The sequence below is a fragment of the Gobio gobio genome, assembly GCF_949357685.1.
Source record: "Gobio gobio genome assembly, chromosome: 4".
NCBI classification, from domain to species: Eukaryota; Metazoa; Chordata; class Actinopteri; order Cypriniformes; family Gobionidae; genus Gobio; species Gobio gobio.
Window position 1 is genome coordinate 61256609 of NC_137100.1, and position 22272 is coordinate 61278880.

Here is a 22272-nt window from a genome sequence, read left to right on the forward strand (position 1 = left end):
AGTGATGTGGTGAGCGCGCGCCGCCGGTAGTCGGTGTCGTGGAGTTCCCGCGCGTCTCGAGCTGCTGATGTTGACGAACGCTGAAGACATTTGTGTTGAACTGACACATCATTCACTTCACACGGACCCACGCACGGACTCCGTGGAGCTTTTACACGAACTCACGGACCTTCTCTCTCCAGGACGGGTAAGAATCCCGTCAATCACGTCTTTTTTGAACCGGGGGAAGCGATCGGATCAGTCTCGTGACGAATCTGACAGAACTGCGATTGATTTTACATGATATTTGCTGTTACACCGCTGAGTCCTGATGACTATTCATAAGACTAGCTTTTGGGTAACACTTTACATTATTACATACATTTACCATGGTAGATTTCCGCCGACATAAGTTACTGTTGTACTGTATAATTCCTAAGAGAACATACTTGGGAAATATCTAATTGACTTGGGCAATATGATCTACATTATGTGCAGTTGCTATGGTATTTTAGGAAAACTTAAGGAACCATGATAAATAATTGTTATTTAGAGAGTAGGCTATATATGTATGTTATATATATATAGGCTATATATATATAGGCTATTCTAACATATGTTTGAACCAGCACTTTTAACTGTGACTGTCCTTTTTAACAACCTGATTCAATGTAATGTTGAAATGCAGTAAAACCAATTTACTACAGTTTTTTTGTGTTTTAATCATATACCATGGTTATGGGTATTATTTGTATTATCTTGCAGAGTACCACTACCGTGGGATATGAATATGGTAAATAGATTTCAGTACCATGGTGTATATCACAATACCATGGTATCTGATACATCATTGTAGTTCATGATAGTTCTCTTACGAGAGGTTCTCTCGTATTGCGTAAGTTCCTTACGCTACGGGAAAGTATTCTTTCTTCGAGATTTCTGAAAAACCCAAAATTATCCTTAATTTTGTAACATTGTCAACGCAGTGCGGCAGCCTGGCAGACCATAGCAGGCTATTCCAGCGTGCTATTGGCTGCTCTGCTGGCAACTGCAGCAGCCTATCGGTGAGCCCGCGTGACGTGGCGACCAATGAGGGCGCTTCGCGCCCACCTGGCTTCATTTGCCTACAGGTGGGGCGTGGCCACGTGTATATAAGCAGGGCTCACGGGCTGCATATTCGATTTTCTTTTCTTCAGCGAAGCCCTTCGCATCGCTGGATCTGGAACCCGCCGCCGTGACCGCGCAGACAAGCAAGCAGAGGACAGCGCCTGAGGAAGCCGGCAGCATCGCGCCACCTTCAGCCTTCCGTGCCTGCTCTGCTATCCGGCAGCCCCATATCCTTTTACGCTCAAAGTGTTGTCGCCGCTGCGTCACACTTTTCACAAAAAGAGCCGAGCGTTGATACAAATGTCTCGTTCCACCTGCGGCTCGTGTCACGCGCAGCTCAGCTCCGGGGACCGCCATGTGATCTGCGCTCTCTGCCTGGGCCGTGATCACGCCGCCGCCGCACTCCACGCTGGCGGATGCCAAGAGTGCGAAGAACTGACGATGTCGACCCTGCGGGCTCGACTCGTCCTGTTCGAAGATGATATCCCTCCAGTCCCTGCCACGCCGCGCAAGAAGAAGCGCCGCTCGCAGCGGACTCCGGAGCTCGCAGAGGACTCCGGAGCTCGCAGAGAGAAGCTCGCCGGAACCTTTCCCGCCCGCTTCACTCTCGCCTTCCCCGCCCCCACCCCAGGCCGCCATTTCTGTTGCCGCCTCCGGGGATGAGGCGGATGCGGCCGCAGAACGCGCCGACAGCTGCTCCATCATGGCTTCCGACAGCGAGGACTGGTCTTCCGCATCCTCTTCAGTCCGGGGCTCCGGACGCTCTCGAGCGGGTGAGGACGCCGAACTCTTGCGCCTTCTCACCCGGGCTGTCGAGCAGCTAGGCCTCGAATGGGCCCCGCCCAAGGTGGCAGCGCCGAACCGACTTGACGGATGCTTCCTAAACAGTCGCCGCCGTGCGCCCACCTCCAGGACTGCACCCTTTTTGCCGGAGCTTCACGAGGAGCTCGCAAAGTCCTGGAATGCGCCATTCTCCGCGAGGGTCTCGTCTCAGGCTTCTTCGACGCTCTCACAAGTTGACGGCGCGGCCGAGAAAGGCTACAACGCTATCCCTCCGGTGGAAGAGGCGGTCGCAGCGCACCTTTGCCCGCCTTCTGGTTGGCGCTCAAAGGCTGCCCTCCCGTCTAAGGCCTGCAGAGTGACGTCATCGCTGATCGGCCGCGCTTTCGCTGCCTCCGGTCAAGCTGCGTCCGCTCTGCACTCTATGGCCGTGCTGCAAATCCTCCAAGCTAATCTCCTCCGCGACATGGACGAGAAATGCTGTGACGCTGAGTTAATCACGGATTTGCGAAGCGCGACGGATCTCTCCCTTCGCGCCACCAAGACCGCAGCACAGGCCCTCGGACGCTCTATGGCCTCCCTCACGGTAGCTGAGCGCCACCTCTGGCTCACGCTCGCGGACATGCGAGAAACAGAGCGCGCGGCCTTCCTAAACGCCCCGCTCTCTCCGTCTGGGCTTTTCGGACCAGCGGTCAAGGGGATCGTCGACCGTTTCTCCGAAGTGCAGAAAACGACGCAGGCCATGAACCTTTTCCTGCCTCGACGCCCCGGCGCTAGCAATAGCTCCGCTGCTCGCCGTCCTCGTGACCAGCCAGCAACGAGCTCCGCGCAGCGCCCAGCGCGGCCCCCTTCGTCTCAGAGAAGACCGAGCGGCCGCCCCAGATCGCGCTCTTCCAGCCGTGGTAAGCCGCCTCCACCTCGGGGCCCCCGGCCTAGGATCACGCTGAAGCCCGAGCCTCCAAAGTCCTCCTAGCAAGAGGCGAGAAACGACGGTTAAGTCCCGCCGCGGCCGGACCACCGTCAAAACTCTTTTTCCTGTCAGCCCCCACCACTGTGGCTGCTGCAGATGGATTTCACGCAGCCAACGAGCCGGCAAAAATGCCTTCTCGCCTGTCAACAACCGCCGTTTTTACGGCGAACCAGAGAAATCACAAAAGTTGCATTATTTCTGGTCGCACGGCTCGCGCCGTATGTGTTTCAAATGCAGTAAATGTGCCCACTTTTCTGTGTTCACCCCTGCACACAAGCACTATAAACCCTGTGTCCCCCACTCACATAAAGCGGCCACCGGCCGCTCGAGTGCTAGAGTTAGGTCACGTGTCCGCTTGTTTGCGTCCACGACTAACCACCACACGCGCTGTCACACAGCCACTCTTAACCGGTCATGTTCCACGCGTAAGAGTTGTGCCCGCTCAAACGCGCTCACACATTTTCGCGAACATTATGCCTCAGGCGCCACGCGCCACGCCACACACCATTTATTTTCCGCCCAGGGTGGCCGGAGCGATGAGTGTAGGGCCGCACACAAGCCACTCCCCGCTCGAAGCGGCAGAGATGCAGTGTGTAGGGCGGCCAGCCATCGCGAGCGATCGGCTGGCCCACAGCACAGAGAGCGCGCGCACTGCGCCCGCCCCTCCTATACGGGCCGTCAAACCCGCGAAGCGCGGCGTTTCGAGCCCGGAGGCCGTTCTATCCCGTGTGGCGCACGCGAGAGCGTGGGAAGCCATTCCAGGTGTATCAGAATGGGTGCTGAAAACAGTGAAGCACGGCTACACTCTGCAGTTCGCTCGCCGCCCTCCGCGCTTCTGTGCGCGTACAGAGACGAGAGTGAGCGAGGAAGTAGCACATCTACTTCGAGCGGAAATAGCCACGCTGCTGTGCAAAGGGGCTATAGAACCGGTTCCCCACTCTATGAGCGAGTCAGGCTTTTACAGCCGGTATTTTCTCGTGCCAAAAAGGGATGGGTCGCTCAGACCGATTCTGGATCTGAGGCGTCTGAACAAAGCTCTTATGAAAAGATCGTTCAAGATGCTCACGACCAAGCAGATCCTCGCGCATATTCGCCCGAGAGACTGGCTAATCTCCCTAGATTTGAAAGATGCATATTTTCAAATCAAGATAACGCCACGTCACAGGCCATTCTTACGATTCGCCTTCGACGGCCAGGCTTATCAATACACCGTCCTTCCGTTCGGCCTGTCACTAGCACCCCGTACATTTACGAAGTGCATGGACGCGGCCCTCGCTCCTCTGAGAAATCGAGGGATGCGAGTATTGAACTATCTGGACGATTGGCTCATCCTGGCGCAGTCGGAGGCCGAGCTCCTCGCCCACAGGGCAATGCTGCTCAGCCATCTGGACAGCCTAGGGCTCACGGTCAATTGGACCAAGAGCTCATTAGTGCCCACGCAATCAACCTCATTTCTGGGTTTGAATCTGGACACTGTGGCAATGTCAGCCCGCCTGTCACCCCATCGCGCGCGCCAAGTTCGGCGCATGGCTGCGTATTTTCGGCCAGGCAAAATCGCACCTCTCAAGCTGTTTCAGAGGATGCTGGGACGTATGGCCTCAGCTGCAGCTGTGCTCCAGCTGGGCTTAATGCGCATGCGCCCGCTGCAATGCTGGTTAAACGCCCGAGTGCCTCACAGGGCCTGGGCGTCCGGTGGCTTCAGGATCAGAGTGACTCAGGGCTGCGTGTCAGCCCTAGAGCCCTGGTTAGTAGCCGACTGGTACCAGAGGGGAGTGACGATGGGAGCCATCTCACACCGCAAGGTCATCTCGACGGACGCCTCCACCACGGGTTGGGGCGCCGTTTTCGAGGGCAGATCAGCCTCGGGCCTTTGGTCGAGCGAGGAAAAACTCCTACACATAAACTGTTTGGAGATGATAGCGGTAGAGAACGCGCTCAAGCAGTTTCTCCCGCTTATACGAGGACACCATGTGTTAGTCCGGTCGGACAACACCACAGTGGTGTCCTACGTGAACCGGCAGGGCGGTGTCAGGTCCAGAGGTCTGGGCAATCTGACAGAACGCCTGCTCGTGTGGGCACACAGCTCGCTGCGCTCGTTGAGAGCTGCGCACGTGCCGGGCCACCTCAATGTGGGCCCGGACAAGCTGTCCAGGGGCCTCATTCTCCCAGGAGAATGGTCCCTGCACCCCCCAGACAGTCCAGCTGGTATGGCGCCTGTTCGGCAGAGCGGAGCTCGACCTCTTTGCAACAAAAGAGAACGCCCGCTGCCCGACGTTTCTGTCCAAAAGCGAGGATGCGCTGTCCCAAACTTGGCCCAGCCTCCCGCTGTATGCTTTCCCGCCGATCTCCCTATTGCCCCAGGTCATAGCGAAAATCAGGGAAACGCGCCGTCCGGTGCTCCTTATAGCACCGCGCTGGGAGAACCAGATTTGGTACCCAGAGCTGGTGAAGCCGTCGCACTCACCCCCCTGGCCAGTTCCGCTGAGAGCAGACCTTCTCTCTCAAGCAGGAGGCTCAGTTTGGCATCCCCATCCAGAGCGATGGTCTCTGCATGTATGGGTGACCAACGGATACCCGTTGACCTGCCCGTAGGGGTTATGAACACGATTTCACACTCTAGAGCCCCCTCGACGAGGCGGTTATATAGTTCTAAGTGGTCGGTGTTCACTGAATGGTGTGTTTCCAAGGGATTGGACCCACAGCAATGTGGGGTCCAGCGGGTGCTCTCCTTCCTCCAAGAGCTTTTGGAATTGGGCAGGTCCCCTTCCACGCTCAAAGTGTATGTGGCGGCTATAGCAGCGTTCGCTCAGACGACGCTAGGTAGCACGCTAGGAAGGAACGAGCTCATCGTCCGTTTCCTCAGAGGAGCCAGACGGATGAATCCCCCGCGGCCCCCGTCGGTTCCTATATGGGATCTGGCCTTGGTCCTAGAGGCCCTGAAGGCTCATCCCTTTGAACCGCTCGAGACTGTGGAACCAAGGTTCCTTTCGCTGAAAACCACGTTTCTGATAGCTCTGGCTTCAGTGAAACGCGTGGGGGATCTACACGCGCTCTCAGTGAGCCCGGCGTGTATGGAGTTCGGTCCTAATGACTCTAAGGTCATTCTCAGACCGAGGCATGGTTATGTCCCCAAAGCGATCGGCACTCCCTTCAGGGCGCAGATTATCTCCCTCTCGGCTCTGCCAGCATCCGATGAGGGGGACGGTGGCAATTTCCTCTGCCCTGTCAGGGCATTGAGGGTTTATGTCACACGCTCCGCCGCCTTCAGGCGTTCTGAGCAGCTATTTGTTTCGTTTGGTGGGCGCACTAAAGGTCTCGCCTCCTCGAAACAGACCCTGTCCAGGTGGATAGTGGACGCGATTGCAACTGCATACGCTTCCAAACACCTGCAGTGCCCGCTAGGTGTCAGAGCACACTCCACCAGAGGCATGGCCTCTTCGTGGGCTTGGGCCAGAGGGATTTCCATCCACGATATCTGTATGGCGGCAGGCTGGGCCTCCCCGTCTACGTTCGTGAGATTTTACAATCTGGAAGTTCCTGCCTTACAGGCGAAAGTGTTATCAGTTCAATAGGGCCGTTGGTTCTGCCCAGTGATTCTGCGCAGACATAGCTCACATACTGGTAGTAAGTTCGGTACTAGGCTCATGTGAATATGAAGGAGACCGGCGGTGCCGTTCCCTCATTTACGAGACGAGCTGTTGTGAGTTTGAAGGTGACCGGCGGTGCCGTTACCTCACTCATATAACAAGATATTGTGAATTTGAAGGCGACCGGCGTTGCCGCTCCCTCATTCATGAGACAAGGTGTGGTGAATTTGAAGGAGACCGGCAGGTGCCGTTCCCTCATTCATGGGACAGGGTGTTGTAACCACCCGTCGTAAACCACCCGTCAGTTCGAATGAAGTGTCTGTATATGTGGTGGCCCGTTTTTTCTTTACTGGCCACCCTGCCCGAGCAGTGTTATGGTCCCCGGTTCCCTGGGATACATATGCTGTATGCGAGGCGCGCACGGCGTTGACAATATGTTCCCGTAGCGTAAGGAACTTACGCAATACGAGAGAACCTCTCGTAAGAGAACGATACTCGGTTACTTAACGTAACCTCGGTTCTCTCTAGAAGAGGGAACGAGTATTGCGTTCCTTGCCGTGCGCCCCGCTGGCTTTTACGCTTCAGAACTAAGAAAACCGAATATGCAGCCCGTGAGCCCTGCTTATATACACGTGGCCACGCCCCACCTGTAGGCAAATGAAGCCAGGTGGGCGCGAAGCGCCCTCATTGGTCGCCACGTCACGCGGGCTCACCGATAGGCTGCTGCAGTTGCCAGCAGAGCAGCCAATAGCACGCTGGAATAGCCTGCTATGGTCTGCCAGGCTGCCGCACTGCGTTGACAATGTTACAAAATTAAGGATAATTTTGGGTTTTTCAGAAATCTCGAAGAAAGAATACTTTCCCGTAGCGTAAGGAACTTACGCAATACTCGTTCCCTCTTCTAGAGAGAACCGAGGTTACGTTAAGTAACCGAGTATCGTTTTACACGTGCAAACTGCTAAAGTTTGCCATTTCTGTGTCAGTATATCACAAATAATGGCTGTTTTCAAACAAGTTTCCCATAAATGTCTTGCATTGGTCAGACAAACAGTGGGACGTTCTTCTAACTTGTCTATTATTTTATAATTTAAAGCTGTGCAAATCATCACATTAATAGGTGTTTTAGTTGTTGCGTTGTCATTGCAACAAAGTTGTAAAATTGGACATAACTTTACTAAAAAAAAAGGAAGTTAGTAAGTGTTTGGAATTTCAATTATTTTAATAAAAACAAATTTCGTGGTTTTTATGGTTTATGGTGTGCGCAGTCATGGCAATGATGGCGTAAAATTAGATATTGCCAAGGTTAATTGGCTTCTTTTTTTTCATGTTAAAGGTGAACTATGTAGGATTTTTGCAGTAAAATATCCAGAAACCACTAGGCCAGTGTTATATATTTTGTTCAGTTGAGTACTTAGAATATCCCAAATTTTTCCAGCTATTTGTAAATCGTGAGAAATTGCTATTTTAACCAAGGAACCGGGACGTGTGGGCTATGCGTGTGAGGAAGTCGCCTGTCGATTGCGTCATATCTGCGTCACCCTCGGTCTCCGGTTTTATTCAGTGAAACACTTTACTCTCACTGCAGTGTGAACAAGTGTCATAGCAGCCGCCGAGCGAACGTCATAACTTCCTTTTCAACACACTCAGATATATCTAATATGATAAACAGAGTTGCGTTACCTCATATACTCATGACTGGAAAAGAGGAAGTGGCGCCGGCAACCGTGTCATAATAAAAGTCCCGCCGGCGACTATGCCATAATAACAGTTCCGCTCTTCAATCGCTCCTGCGGCCTTGCTCAGCTCCACAACACTCGCTCCTGCTCTGCTTCACTACAGTAATGTTAATAATCGCCTCCATGAACATGATTTCTGCCCGAGTCCTGTCCTGACTGTTTTCCACCGGCTGTGAGGTGAAGACCACATGTCCCAAGATTCTGCGCTCAAACGTGGCGTCATCAAACTACGCCTTTGTTTTGAACAGGCGACCTCTAGTGGACGGAAAAGTTATATAGTGTAGCTTTAACATGCATATAGTTTGTGACTTGTGGCTATACTATTGAAACAGACGTAGTGAAACGGCTTCTCAAACAAGAAGAAATGTAGGGTGGGACTTAATTTCGTCCATTGGAAATCGATTGGATCGTGGGTCGTTGTCATTTGCTATTGCTGCTGATGCCATCTCATGAGTGACAGATTATGAGGCCACATGGATCTTACAAAAATAATGATATGCATGGATAAATCATTTATAATAAACATAGAGACAGTGCAACACATAATCTGAAAACCACGCCCACCCAGGGGGAAAACAATCAAACCGTCTCCATTGACTTTGTGTTGCGTGAAGCGGCCTCCTTCTCATTTATGACTTATAACAAAAAACACAACAATGTCTAAAAGCTGCTATGTGACAAAGTGTACAGCAAACAAGCTAATGAACACAGAACCAAAAACCCAGAAGTTTTTATAAGCTGTCGACCCAAAAAATGAACGTTAAAGGACACAAAAGTGGATACAGGCAATTGACCTATCGGTAAGCCCCGCCCCCTTAGTTACTGTTGCTAACTCGGACAAACAAACAGAGTTGCTATATCTTACAATGTACAGCTGTCAGTGTGAAAACCTTATCCTAAGATGTTTTTGGACACAGACTGTAGCGTATATCCCGTCCGAATGATGGCCAAACTTAACTGATGGTTTATCAAGTTTATTGCATCTTTATTCACTCCAAAAAATCATCGTAAGAGCTGAACAAACAAACAAAGCATAAGAAGTGCGCATTAACGTCTCATTCACAAACTAGCTCTCTCCGTTGCATTACCATTAACACACAGCAAATTACACAAAAACACTCATACAACTAACAGTAAACAAACATATACACAGACCGTATGCCTTTTCGAGGGTGCAGTTAATAACTGGTAAACTTTGTATCTGCAAAACAACTCCGATAAACTGCGTGCGAGCTCTTCCTTTCGTTACCCGTAGACTATAATACCCATCAAAATAGAGTCCTCCTTAGTAGGACAGATAATGTAGACCTTAAACATATCTAAAATTAAATTAATTAACATATAACCAGTTTAATACGGAGAGGCACTGAAATGTAGACCTTCGTGTTTTTGACCTACAGTGTTACATGAAGTGAGAACAGTTAGTAATTTCGGTTTGTATGTTAGCAGGGACTTTAATCGTAACTTAACGAGAGAATGACAAACAGAAAATCCTCTCAGGATCCCTGGAATCAGTGTTACAGTACCTCAGGCACGACGTTTTAGCATTTTTGTAGCATAAACACAATCAAACCGATGAGAGCTTCGGATTTTCCAATGTTTCTCTATGGCGCTGAAGCCTAAAGATGTCCGAGTTCCGGTCCAAGCGCAACTGATACTCAACTGCTATTGGCTCATCTGCGTTCAAGGGGAGGGGCTTACCGATAGGTCAATTGAGACCGAGCGTAACACGTTATATTACTCTGAGAACTACGCCCACTAGAGGGGAACGTAATCAGTGACAGGAAATATAATATATAAAATTGACATTTGGATATTTGACTTAAAACTGACAAAATGTTTACTACAAACATAGGCATATTGAGTGTCAGGATCCCAAAATTGACCCATTCTTCCTGCTGATGCTTCACGCCTGTATCCACTTTTGTCTCCTTAAACGAGAGTGAGCGAGGAAGTAGCACATCTACTTCGAGCGGAAATAGCCACGCTGCTGTGCAAAGGGGCTATAGAACCGGTTCCCCACTCTATGAGCGAGTCAGGCTTTTACAGCCGGTATTTTCTCGTGCCAAAAAGGGATGGGTCGCTCAGACCGATTCTGGATCTGAGGCGTCTGAACAAAGCTCTTATGAAAAGATCGTTCAAGATGCTCACGACCAAGCAGATCCTCGCGCATATTCGCCCGAGAGACTGGCTAATCTCCCTAGATTTGAAAGATGCATATTTTCAAATCAAGATAACGCCACGTCACAGGCCATTCTTACGATTCGCCTTCGACGGCCAGGCTTATCAATACACCGTCCTTCCGTTCGGCCTGTCACTAGCACCCCGTACATTTACGAAGTGCATGGACGCGGCCCTCGCTCCTCTGAGAAATCGAGGGATGCGAGTATTGAACTATCTGGACGATTGGCTCATCCTGGCGCAGTCGGAGGCCGAGCTCCTCGCCCACAGGGCAATGCTGCTCAGCCATCTGGACAGCCTAGGGCTCACGGTCAATTGGACCAAGAGCTCATTAGTGCCCACGCAATCAACCTCATTTCTGGGTTTGAATCTGGACACTGTGGCAATGTCAGCCCGCCTGTCACCCCATCGCGCGCGCCAAGTTCGGCGCATGGCTGCGTATTTTCGGCCAGGCAAAATCGCACCTCTCAAGCTGTTTCAGAGGATGCTGGGACGTATGGCCTCAGCTGCAGCTGTGCTCCAGCTGGGCTTAATGCGCATGCGCCCGCTGCAATGCTGGTTAAACGCCCGAGTGCCTCACAGGGCCTGGGCGTCCGGTGGCTTCAGGATCAGAGTGACTCAGGGCTGCGTGTCAGCCCTAGAGCCCTGGTTAGTAGCCGACTGGTACCAGAGGGGAGTGACGATGGGAGCCATCTCACACCGCAAGGTCATCTCGACGGACGCCTCCACCACGGGTTGGGGCGCCGTTTTCGAGGGCAGATCAGCCTCGGGCCTTTGGTCGAGCGAGGAAAAACTCCTACACATAAACTGTTTGGAGATGATAGCGGTAGAGAACGCGCTCAAGCAGTTTCTCCCGCTTATACGAGGACACCATGTGTTAGTCCGGTCGGACAACACCACAGTGGTGTCCTACGTGAACCGGCAGGGCGGTGTCAGGTCCAGAGGTCTGGGCAATCTGACAGAACGCCTGCTCGTGTGGGCACACAGCTCGCTGCGCTCGTTGAGAGCTGCGCACGTGCCGGGCCACCTCAATGTGGGCCCGGACAAGCTGTCCAGGGGCCTCATTCTCCCAGGAGAATGGTCCCTGCACCCCCCAGACAGTCCAGCTGGTATGGCGCCTGTTCGGCAGAGCGGAGCTCGACCTCTTTGCAACAAAAGAGAACGCCCGCTGCCCGACGTTTCTGTCCAAAAGCGAGGATGCGCTGTCCCAAACTTGGCCCAGCCTCCCGCTGTATGCTTTCCCGCCGATCTCCCTATTGCCCCAGGTCATAGCGAAAATCAGGGAAACGCGCCGTCCGGTGCTCCTTATAGCACCGCGCTGGGAGAACCAGATTTGGTACCCAGAGCTGGTGAAGCCGTCGCACTCACCCCCCTGGCCAGTTCCGCTGAGAGCAGACCTTCTCTCTCAAGCAGGAGGCTCAGTTTGGCATCCCCATCCAGAGCGATGGTCTCTGCATGTATGGGTGACCAACGGATACCCGTTGACCTGCCCGTAGGGGTTATGAACACGATTTCACACTCTAGAGCCCCCTCGACGAGGCGGTTATATAGTTCTAAGTGGTCGGTGTTCACTGAATGGTGTGTTTCCAAGGGATTGGACCCACAGCAATGTGGGGTCCAGCGGGTGCTCTCCTTCCTCCAAGAGCTTTTGGAATTGGGCAGGTCCCCTTCCACGCTCAAAGTGTATGTGGCGGCTATAGCAGCGTTCGCTCAGACGACGCTAGGTAGCACGCTAGGAAGGAACGAGCTCATCGTCCGTTTCCTCAGAGGAGCCAGACGGATGAATCCCCCGCGGCCCCCGTCGGTTCCTATATGGGATCTGGCCTTGGTCCTAGAGGCCCTGAAGGCTCATCCCTTTGAACCGCTCGAGACTGTGGAACCAAGGTTCCTTTCGCTGAAAACCACGTTTCTGATAGCTCTGGCTTCAGTGAAACGCGTGGGGGATCTACACGCGCTCTCAGTGAGCCCGGCGTGTATGGAGTTCGGTCCTAATGACTCTAAGGTCATTCTCAGACCGAGGCATGGTTATGTCCCCAAAGCGATCGGCACTCCCTTCAGGGCGCAGATTATCTCCCTCTCGGCTCTGCCAGCATCCGATGAGGGGGACGGTGGCAATTTCCTCTGCCCTGTCAGGGCATTGAGGGTTTATGTCACACGCTCCGCCGCCTTCAGGCGTTCTGAGCAGCTATTTGTTTCGTTTGGTGGGCGCACTAAAGGTCTCGCCTCCTCGAAACAGACCCTGTCCAGGTGGATAGTGGACGCGATTGCAACTGCATACGCTTCCAAACACCTGCAGTGCCCGCTAGGTGTCAGAGCACACTCCACCAGAGGCATGGCCTCTTCGTGGGCTTGGGCCAGAGGGATTTCCATCCACGATATCTGTATGGCGGCAGGCTGGGCCTCCCCGTCTACGTTCGTGAGATTTTACAATCTGGAAGTTCCTGCCTTACAGGCGAAAGTGTTATCAGTTCAATAGGGCCGTTGGTTCTGCCCAGTGATTCTGCGCAGACATAGCTCACATACTGGTAGTAAGTTCGGTACTAGGCTCATGTGAATATGAAGGAGACCGGCGGTGCCGTTCCCTCATTTACGAGACGAGCTGTTGTGAGTTTGAAGGTGACCGGCGGTGCCGTTACCTCACTCATATAACAAGATATTGTGAATTTGAAGGCGACCGGCGTTGCCGCTCCCTCATTCATGAGACAAGGTGTGGTGAATTTGAAGGAGACCGGCAGGTGCCGTTCCCTCATTCATGGGACAGGGTGTTGTAACCACCCGTCGTAAACCACCCGTCAGTTCGAATGAAGTGTCTGTATATGTGGTGGCCCGTTTTTTCTTTACTGGCCACCCTGCCCGAGCAGTGTTATGGTCCCCGGTTCCCTGGGATACATATGCTGTATGCGAGGCGCGCACGGCGTTGACAATATGTTCCCGTAGCGTAAGGAACTTACGCAATACGAGAGAACCTCTCGTAAGAGAACGATACTCGGTTACTTAACGTAACCTCGGTTCTCTCTAGAAGAGGGAACGAGTATTGCGTTCCTTGCCGTGCGCCCCGCTGGCTTTTACGCTTCAGAACTAAGAAAACCGAATATGCAGCCCGTGAGCCCTGCTTATATACACGTGGCCACGCCCCACCTGTAGGCAAATGAAGCCAGGTGGGCGCGAAGCGCCCTCATTGGTCGCCACGTCACGCGGGCTCACCGATAGGCTGCTGCAGTTGCCAGCAGAGCAGCCAATAGCACGCTGGAATAGCCTGCTATGGTCTGCCAGGCTGCCGCACTGCGTTGACAATGTTACAAAATTAAGGATAATTTTGGGTTTTTCAGAAATCTCGAAGAAAGAATACTTTCCCGTAGCGTAAGGAACTTACGCAATACTCGTTCCCTCTTCTAGAGAGAACCGAGGTTACGTTAAGTAACCGAGTATCGTTTTACACGTGCAAACTGCTAAAGTTTGCCATTTCTGTGTCAGTATATCACAAATAATGGCTGTTTTCAAACAAGTTTCCCATAAATGTCTTGCATTGGTCAGACAAACAGTGGGACGTTCTTCTAACTTGTCTATTATTTTATAATTTAAAGCTGTGCAAATCATCACATTAATAGGTGTTTTAGTTGTTGCGTTGTCATTGCAACAAAGTTGTAAAATTGGACATAACTTTACTAAAAAAAAAGGAAGTTAGTAAGTGTTTGGAATTTCAATTATTTTAATAAAAACAAATTTCGTGGTTTTTATGGTTTATGGTGTGCGCAGTCATGGCAATGATGGCGTAAAATTAGATATTGCCAAGGTTAATTGGCTTCTTTTTTTTCATGTTAAAGGTGAACTATGTAGGATTTTTGCAGTAAAATATCCAGAAACCACTAGGCCAGTGTTATATATTTTGTTCAGTTGAGTACTTAGAATATCCCAAATTTTTCCAGCTATTTGTAAATCGTGAGAAATTGCTATTTTAACCAAGGAACCGGGACGTGTGGGCTATGCGTGTGAGGAAGTCGCCTGTCGATTGCGTCATATCTGCGTCACCCTCGGTCTCCGGTTTTATTCAGTGAAACACTTTACTCTCACTGCAGTGTGAACAAGTGTCATAGCAGCCGCCGAGCGAACGTCATAACTTCCTTTTCAACACACTCAGATATATCTAATATGATAAACAGAGTTGCGTTACCTCATATACTCATGACTGGAAAAGAGGAAGTGGCGCCGGCAACCGTGTCATAATAAAAGTCCCGCCGGCGACTATGCCATAATAACAGTTCCGCTCTTCAATCGCTCCTGCGGCCTTGCTCAGCTCCACAACACTCGCTCCTGCTCTGCTTCACTACAGTAATGTTAATAATCGCCTCCATGAACATGATTTCTGCCCGAGTCCTGTCCTGACTGTTTTCCACCGGCTGTGAGGTGAAGACCACATGTCCCAAGATTCTGCGCTCAAACGTGGCGTCATCAAACTACGCCTTTGTTTTGAACAGGCGACCTCTAGTGGACGGAAAAGTTATATAGTGTAGCTTTAACATGCATATAGTTTGTGACTTGTGGCTATACTATTGAAACAGACGTAGTGAAACGGCTTCTCAAACAAGAAGAAATGTAGGGTGGGACTTAATTTCGTCCATTGGAAATCGATTGGATCGTGGGTCGTTGTCATTTGCTATTGCTGCTGATGCCATCTCATGAGTGACAGATTATGAGGCCACATGGATCTTACAAAAATAATGATATGCATGGATAAATCATTTATAATAAACATAGAGACAGTGCAACACATAATCTGAAAACCACGCCCACCCAGGGGGAAAACAATCAAACCGTCTCCATTGACTTTGTGTTGCGTGAAGCGGCCTCCTTCTCATTTATGACTTATAACAAAAAACACAACAATGTCTAAAAGCTGCTATGTGACAAAGTGTACAGCAAACAAGCTAATGAACACAGAACCAAAAACCCAGAAGTTTTTATAAGCTGTCGACCCAAAAAATGAACGTTAAAGGACACAAAAGTGGATACAGGCAATTGACCTATCGGTAAGCCCCGCCCCCTTAGTTACTGTTGCTAACTCGGACAAACAAACAGAGTTGCTATATCTTACAATGTACAGCTGTCAGTGTGAAAACCTTATCCTAAGATGTTTTTGGACACAGACTGTAGCGTATATCCCGTCCGAATGATGGCCAAACTTAACTGATGGTTTATCAAGTTTATTGCATCTTTATTCACTCCAAAAAATCATCGTAAGAGCTGAACAAACAAACAAAGCATAAGAAGTGCGCATTAACGTCTCATTCACAAACTAGCTCTCTCCGTTGCATTACCATTAACACACAGCAAATTACACAAAAACACTCATACAACTAACAGTAAACAAACATATACACAGACCGTATGCCTTTTCGAGGGTGCAGTTAATAACTGGTAAACTTTGTATCTGCAAAACAACTCCGATAAACTGCGTGCGAGCTCTTCCTTTCGTTACCCGTAGACTATAATACCCATCAAAATAGAGTCCTCCTTAGTAGGACAGATAATGTAGACCTTAAACATATCTAAAATTAAATTAATTAACATATAACCAGTTTAATACGGAGAGGCACTGAAATGTAGACCTTCGTGTTTTTGACCTACAGTGTTACATGAAGTGAGAACAGTTAGTAATTTCGGTTTGTATGTTAGCAGGGACTTTAATCGTAACTTAACGAGAGAATGACAAACAGAAAATCCTCTCAGGATCCCTGGAATCAGTGTTACAGTACCTCAGGCACGACGTTTTAGCATTTTTGTAGCATAAACACAATCAAACCGATGAGAGCTTCGGATTTTCCAATGTTTCTCTATGGCGCTGAAGCCTAAAGATGTCCGAGTTCCGGTCCAAGCGCAACTGATACTCAACTGCTATTGGCTCATCTGCGTTCAAGGGGAGGGGCTTACCGATAGGTCAATTGAGACCGAGCGTAACACGTTATATTACTCTGAGAACTACGCCCACTAGAGGGGAACGTAATCAGTGACAGGAAATATAATATATAAAATTGACATTTGGATATTTGACTTAAAACTGACAAAATGTTTACTACAAACATAGGCATATTGAGTGTCAGGATCCCAAAATTGACCCATTCTTCCTGCTGATGCTTCACGCCTGTATCCACTTTTGTCTCCTTAAACGCTCGTTTTTCTGGGTCGACAGCTTATAAAAACTTCTGGGTTTCTTTAGCTTGTTTGCTGTACACTTTGTCACATGGCAGCTTTTAGACATTGCTCTGTTTTTTGTTATAAGTCAGAAATGACAAGGAGGCGCTTCACGCAATACAACGTCAGTGGAGAGCGTTGGATTCGATGTCTCTATCGCAATAGTCCGTACAAAACAAGAATGGTCCATTTTTAGTTCACCATTCACTTCCATTGTGCCTCACTGTAACCCAGATTTTTGCTTCATTTTCTTAAGAAAAGGAGGGACAATTGGGAATTTATTTTCGTCAACATTATGCCACAAATGCTGTCGATTGAGCTCAACTTGTGCTGTAAAATATCCCTTTAACAAACTGGATCGGTTTGCACTGGTGATTTTGTCATGATATATCGTGTCCGGGACACGTCTGGTGGGAATATGATACAGCGACAGAAACTTTTAACTGCTCTGATAAGGAGTTAACTCACACTATCTTGATAGCCTCTACTCTTCCAGCACTTAGAGAGTAATCCCAACAGGAGCAACTTTCTCTAGGGATAATAGGGGAATTGGACTGTTTGTGTCCATTAGACATCTTGATTTTTGACTTTTATGAACCATCTTTTCCATTAACACAAGAAACAATCGTTGACTCAAGCATCAGTGTTTAACACAGCTTGATTTCACTGTGTTGCATATAAGTGGCTGTTTGTTTGCTTTCATGATTGTTTAATTGTAAAACATGTTAAAGAAACATGTTAGAATATAGTATATGAGGTCAGTGTTTTGCAAAGGATTTCTCTCATTCTACGGGGGTCCCGGGGCATGGCCCCCATAAGAAAATGTTGTACATTTTAAAGTAGGGCTGCATGATATATTGAAATTATTGAAATCTTGCAAATGTACATATTGCGATAACTGCATGGTTGTAATACTCCAAAAGATTACAAAAAGTCCAAGTTTTAGGTGGACGCAGACAGCAGAGAGTAGACTGGACACATGACTGTTACATACGTGTGAAATGCTTAATGTTATTAAATGCAATAAGCGAAGTACTCACGTGGCCTTTCGGACAGCGCGTGATCCCGAATTCAGTTGTCTTCCGCAGCTTAAATGGCCAAATACACACATAGGGATGAAACGATTACCGGTTTCACGATAAACCACGATAAAATTTAGTGACGGTTAGTAATATCGTTTAAAATTTAATTATCATTAAAACTGTGTGTGATTATCACGATTTTGAAAACTGGCGGTAAATCTTGTCCAATCAGCGTCAGTCTGGCGCAGCGCACCGCTGTTTTTTTGAATGAGAAGAAATGTTAGAAGGCAGTGAAAGCACTCGGTGGTACTCCCGCAGGAGATTCATTCATCATACAGCGATTGACTGTTTTTGTTCTATTTCAGCAGCGAAAATAGTTTCAAACAAACACAGCAGAACCACAGCGCATCTGATTTGACTGGCATAAAGTTGGCTTGACGTTCGAGATTCGCAAATTTAGGGACCGTCTCTAAAGTTACACACAAGATTTGTATACACGTTTCTAACTTCAATAGCATTTAAATGAAAATGACTTAGTCATAAAACCAGCTGTAAAGTGTTCATCTAGGTGTCAGGTAGGCCTATATGCACACCTTTTGGATTTTTGATATTTAATAAAATAAACTGTCAAATCATATGAAAATATGGATATGCATTATTTCACTAGGATACTGTTTGGGCTCGTACACAAAATATGCTAGATTTAAATGTGTCTGATAGAACACTGATGAGAATATTGCTTGAGAATATATTTCTCAGCGGCAGTGGTTCATGTAGGTTGTCTACAAACCGGAAGGTTGGTGGTCGATCCCCGGTTCCACCTGACCAAGTGTCGAGGTGTCCATGAGCAAGACACCAAACCCCAGCTGCTCCCGTCGAGCTGGATGGCGCCTTGCATGGCTGACACCGCCGTCGGTGTGTGAATGGGTGAATTTGAGGCAAAAATGTAAAGCGTTTTGGATGGCCGTAGGTCTGTTAAAAGCGCTATATAAAAAAATATAGATACATATAAAGATACATATAAAAATGCAGTCCATTTACCATTTACCATATATTTACAGAGATAATATTAGAGATTATATTTACACCAAATTATTATTATTTATGCATTTTGTGTTGCTATTGACGACGGCCATTATAAGGAAGGAGATCTCACAGAATAGAATGTAGCTTTAAAAAGTGCAAAGAGCTGCTTTTATTTGTTGTTTGTTTGGTGAGTATTCATGAAAACACAGTCAGTTATGTCTTAAAGTTGTTCTGTGTACATTTTAGCGACATCTAGTGGTGATGTTGTGAATTGCAACTGCCCACTGCTCACCTCTCCCTTTCGAAGCACACGGAGACGCTACGGTGGCTGACACAGGTCAAAGATGTCATCGTCTGAGACAGTAGAGAGTAGCTAGCGCTGTGTAGAGAAGTTTGTCCTTTTAGGGCTACTGTAGAAACATGGCGATTTCACTGTAAGGGGACCTGTGGTGTATGGAGATAGAAATGGCTCATTCTAAGCTAATACAAACATAACGGTTCATTATGTAAGGTCTTTATACACCACTGAAAACAGTTATGTATATTATATTGCATTTCTGTTAATAGATCCTCATAAATACTACACACTGCACCTTTAAGTGGACTAAACAGTTGAGAAAGAAAGTGTGTGTAACAATATATTGGATCTGTGCAGCTCTTAAAGTGACAAGCCTAATTAGGGCTGCACGATTAATTGTATTTTAATCGCGATAACGATATCTGCTTCTCTCGATTGATTACAAATAATCGTCACGATATTAGCCCGATCGTTATTTATCCGTAAAACGTGTTTTTTCTTTGGGATTTGTGTTATCTTGCATTGGTAACAAGCCTCCATTAGCAGTCAGATGGTTGTGGTTGCCAGATGCGAAGAGCTTAAATCCCCCCAAATAGAGCTTTTCCCTTAAAAGAATATACTTTCTTCCCGGTGTTTTACTTAATTTGTGCAATATGGCAACTCTGTGCACGCGCTCCCTCTAAATGCAGAAGAAGCGCTGATGATCTGAAAGCAGACATGTGCACTGGAGTTTAGCGATCTCCACAGCGAAATTCTGCTTCAATGAGTGTCATACAGCCAGTCTTTGTTTCTTCACAAGCCACTTGTACTATTTGTGTGACTAAATCTGCCATGATCAAACCTTCAACGATGAATTTCAACAAATGCAACACAGATCTCCACCTTACTGTTTGCAGAATAAATGCACGTTTGCACCTATTCTGGGCTCAACTGCTATGCTGTACAGGATGGTTTATTATGATGTTTACAGAATTTGGTCTTTTAATATCACTGTCCAGAAGTTTTTAAAAATTTCCGGTTCATTATGAAACTGTGGCGGCACAGATTATTCTATGGCAGCTTGACACAGCCTAGGTAATTAATGGGAAACACTGGAGGTGTATTGGTTTGAGGCAGGGCCGGCCCTGACCAATTTGCTGCCCTAGGCAAGATTTTACTTGGTGGCCCTTGTATCAAGGTTTAGCACTACGTTTTCAGTCTAAGTTGCGGAAACACTGGTATTAATTTAATTTTTATTGTTGTTGTTTTATATGATGTCCAGTCCATTCTACCCCGTCATTATGTTAATGATATTATTATTAATTTTTTTTAAAGGCTGATGATAGTTAAACTATACAAAAATAGTACCTATGCCACATTACAGCCTAAACACAAATAACAAGTAATTGCATCCAGCATTCATGCTCTTAACTATTGAGAACTAGCAAAAGTGTTTGTTTTCCAGTAGATGGCAGCAAACTTCCACTAATATGCACATTCACATTTTCACCATGAATTAAACTTTGGAGAAATTTAGATATTTAATGTGAAATTTACATAAAATGTAGCTATTTTAAATAAACCTGTATATAAATATCATTACTAATTTCGGCAAATACATTTTAAAATGTCCATATGTCCCCTTAAAACTGCACAACTGTAGAGTGAAAACATTAGGCTATTAAAAAAGTGATATTACATGCGTTTAAAAAAAACAGATATGATTTTTTTTGACAAAATACACTGTGTGTGGCCACTGGAGAACCCAGAACAGCTGCTTGCATATGGTTTAAGGTAAAACTGGAATTAATTAGCGAACATTAGTATTTTACTACTATGCAATTAAATAAACTGTTCATTCATTACATCACTTTACCTCTGTCTTTAAACTGCAAAAAATGCTCTTCTTATTTAGTAATTTTTTCTTGTGTCCAGTCCAAACATCAAAACATTCTTAAATCAAGATGTATTTACTAGTAAAATGACATTAGATCATTTTTCCTTGTTTTCTGGAAAAAAAAAAATCAAAATTAAGTGAGTTTTAGCTTAAAACTAGCACAATTATCTGCCAAATGGGGTGAGAAAAATTATCTTATTTCTGTTTGGGACAGAAACAAGATTTCAATCAGAAACAAGATTATTTTTCTCACCCCATTGGCAGATAATTTAGCATGTTTTAAGCATAAACTCACTTAAGAAAAAATATTATTTTACTTATCTAGTAAATGCATCTTGGTTTAAGAATTTTTAGATATTTAGACTAGAAACAAGACAAAAATACTACATAAGAAGAGCATTTCTGCAGTGTTTCCCTTATCTTGCCTGCATCAGAGGGCTTCTGTTTTTTAAGACACTACAATTCGCCCATCCGTCATAAATTATCAGGCAACTTTCACCGTGTCTACACCTGGAGCGAGCGGCCAAGCACCTTAAAAAATGAGAGGCGAGAGGCGACGCGACACAACAAATTCCCAACGTTAAACTGATCGCGCGTTATATTTCTGACGCACTTCAAGCTCGGCGGGGGAGATTGATGAGGCGGACCGGGAGGATGCGGCGGACTTAGTTAAGTTTTTTTGCGCTTTATTTGGTAATATTTCAAATTAATATTAATAAAATAGTATCAGTAATACATTTTGGCGCCCCTATGGATGAGTATTAATAATGACATACACTGATAATTGCTCTTAGGCCTATAATATGATCACATTCTGATCAGACATGTTTTTTTTAGAGGGGCATTCACATTCATAAAAGTGTTGTTTTAGTATTATTTATATACTATTATATTTTTTGTTTATGTTTTAGTAATTATGTTGTGCTTTTGTTATATATATATTTCTCTATGTTAAATGTTTTGTCAGTTTTATTTTATTTTATTTCAGCTTTATTTTAATTACGGAAATTTATTTTACAACAGTTTTATCGCCGTTGTATGTGATATCAAAGCAAGTTCACTGATATGACTGTAGGTCCAATGTCACGGATGAATAGAAAGAGACCTGAAACTATGTGAGCTTACACACACACACACACACACACACACACACACACACACACACACACACACACACACACACACACACACACACACACACACACACACACACACACACACACACACACACACACACACACACACACACACACACACACACACACACACACACACACACACACACACACACACACAGAGGCACTAATCAGGTCCAGCTGTGTGTCAGTGTGTTATGTGGAGTTCACGTTGGAGAGTGTGTGACCATATGGCATAAAGCGTCCAATTCTTACCTCACCCCCCACCTTTCGTCATGGGACTAGGCAGGAAAGACTCAACGACCAGCCAGAGTCGAACAGCAGATGTGAGTGTGTGTATGAGAGAGAAAGATGGAATGTGTGAGTAGCAATACACCCCATCTAC

At 47.2% G+C, this 22272-nt stretch overlaps 1 protein-coding gene across 1 annotated transcript in view; it reads left to right on the top strand.

The window, feature by feature from the left end:
* Positions 1-22272, top strand: part of bmpr1ba (bone morphogenetic protein receptor, type IBa) — a 117509-nt gene continuing 95237 nt past the window's right edge. Inside the window, exon 1 of the mRNA XM_079815879.1 lies at positions 1-187. The gene's annotated coding sequence lies outside the window, so the exon portion shown is untranslated. The remainder of the gene's footprint in view (positions 188-22272) is intronic.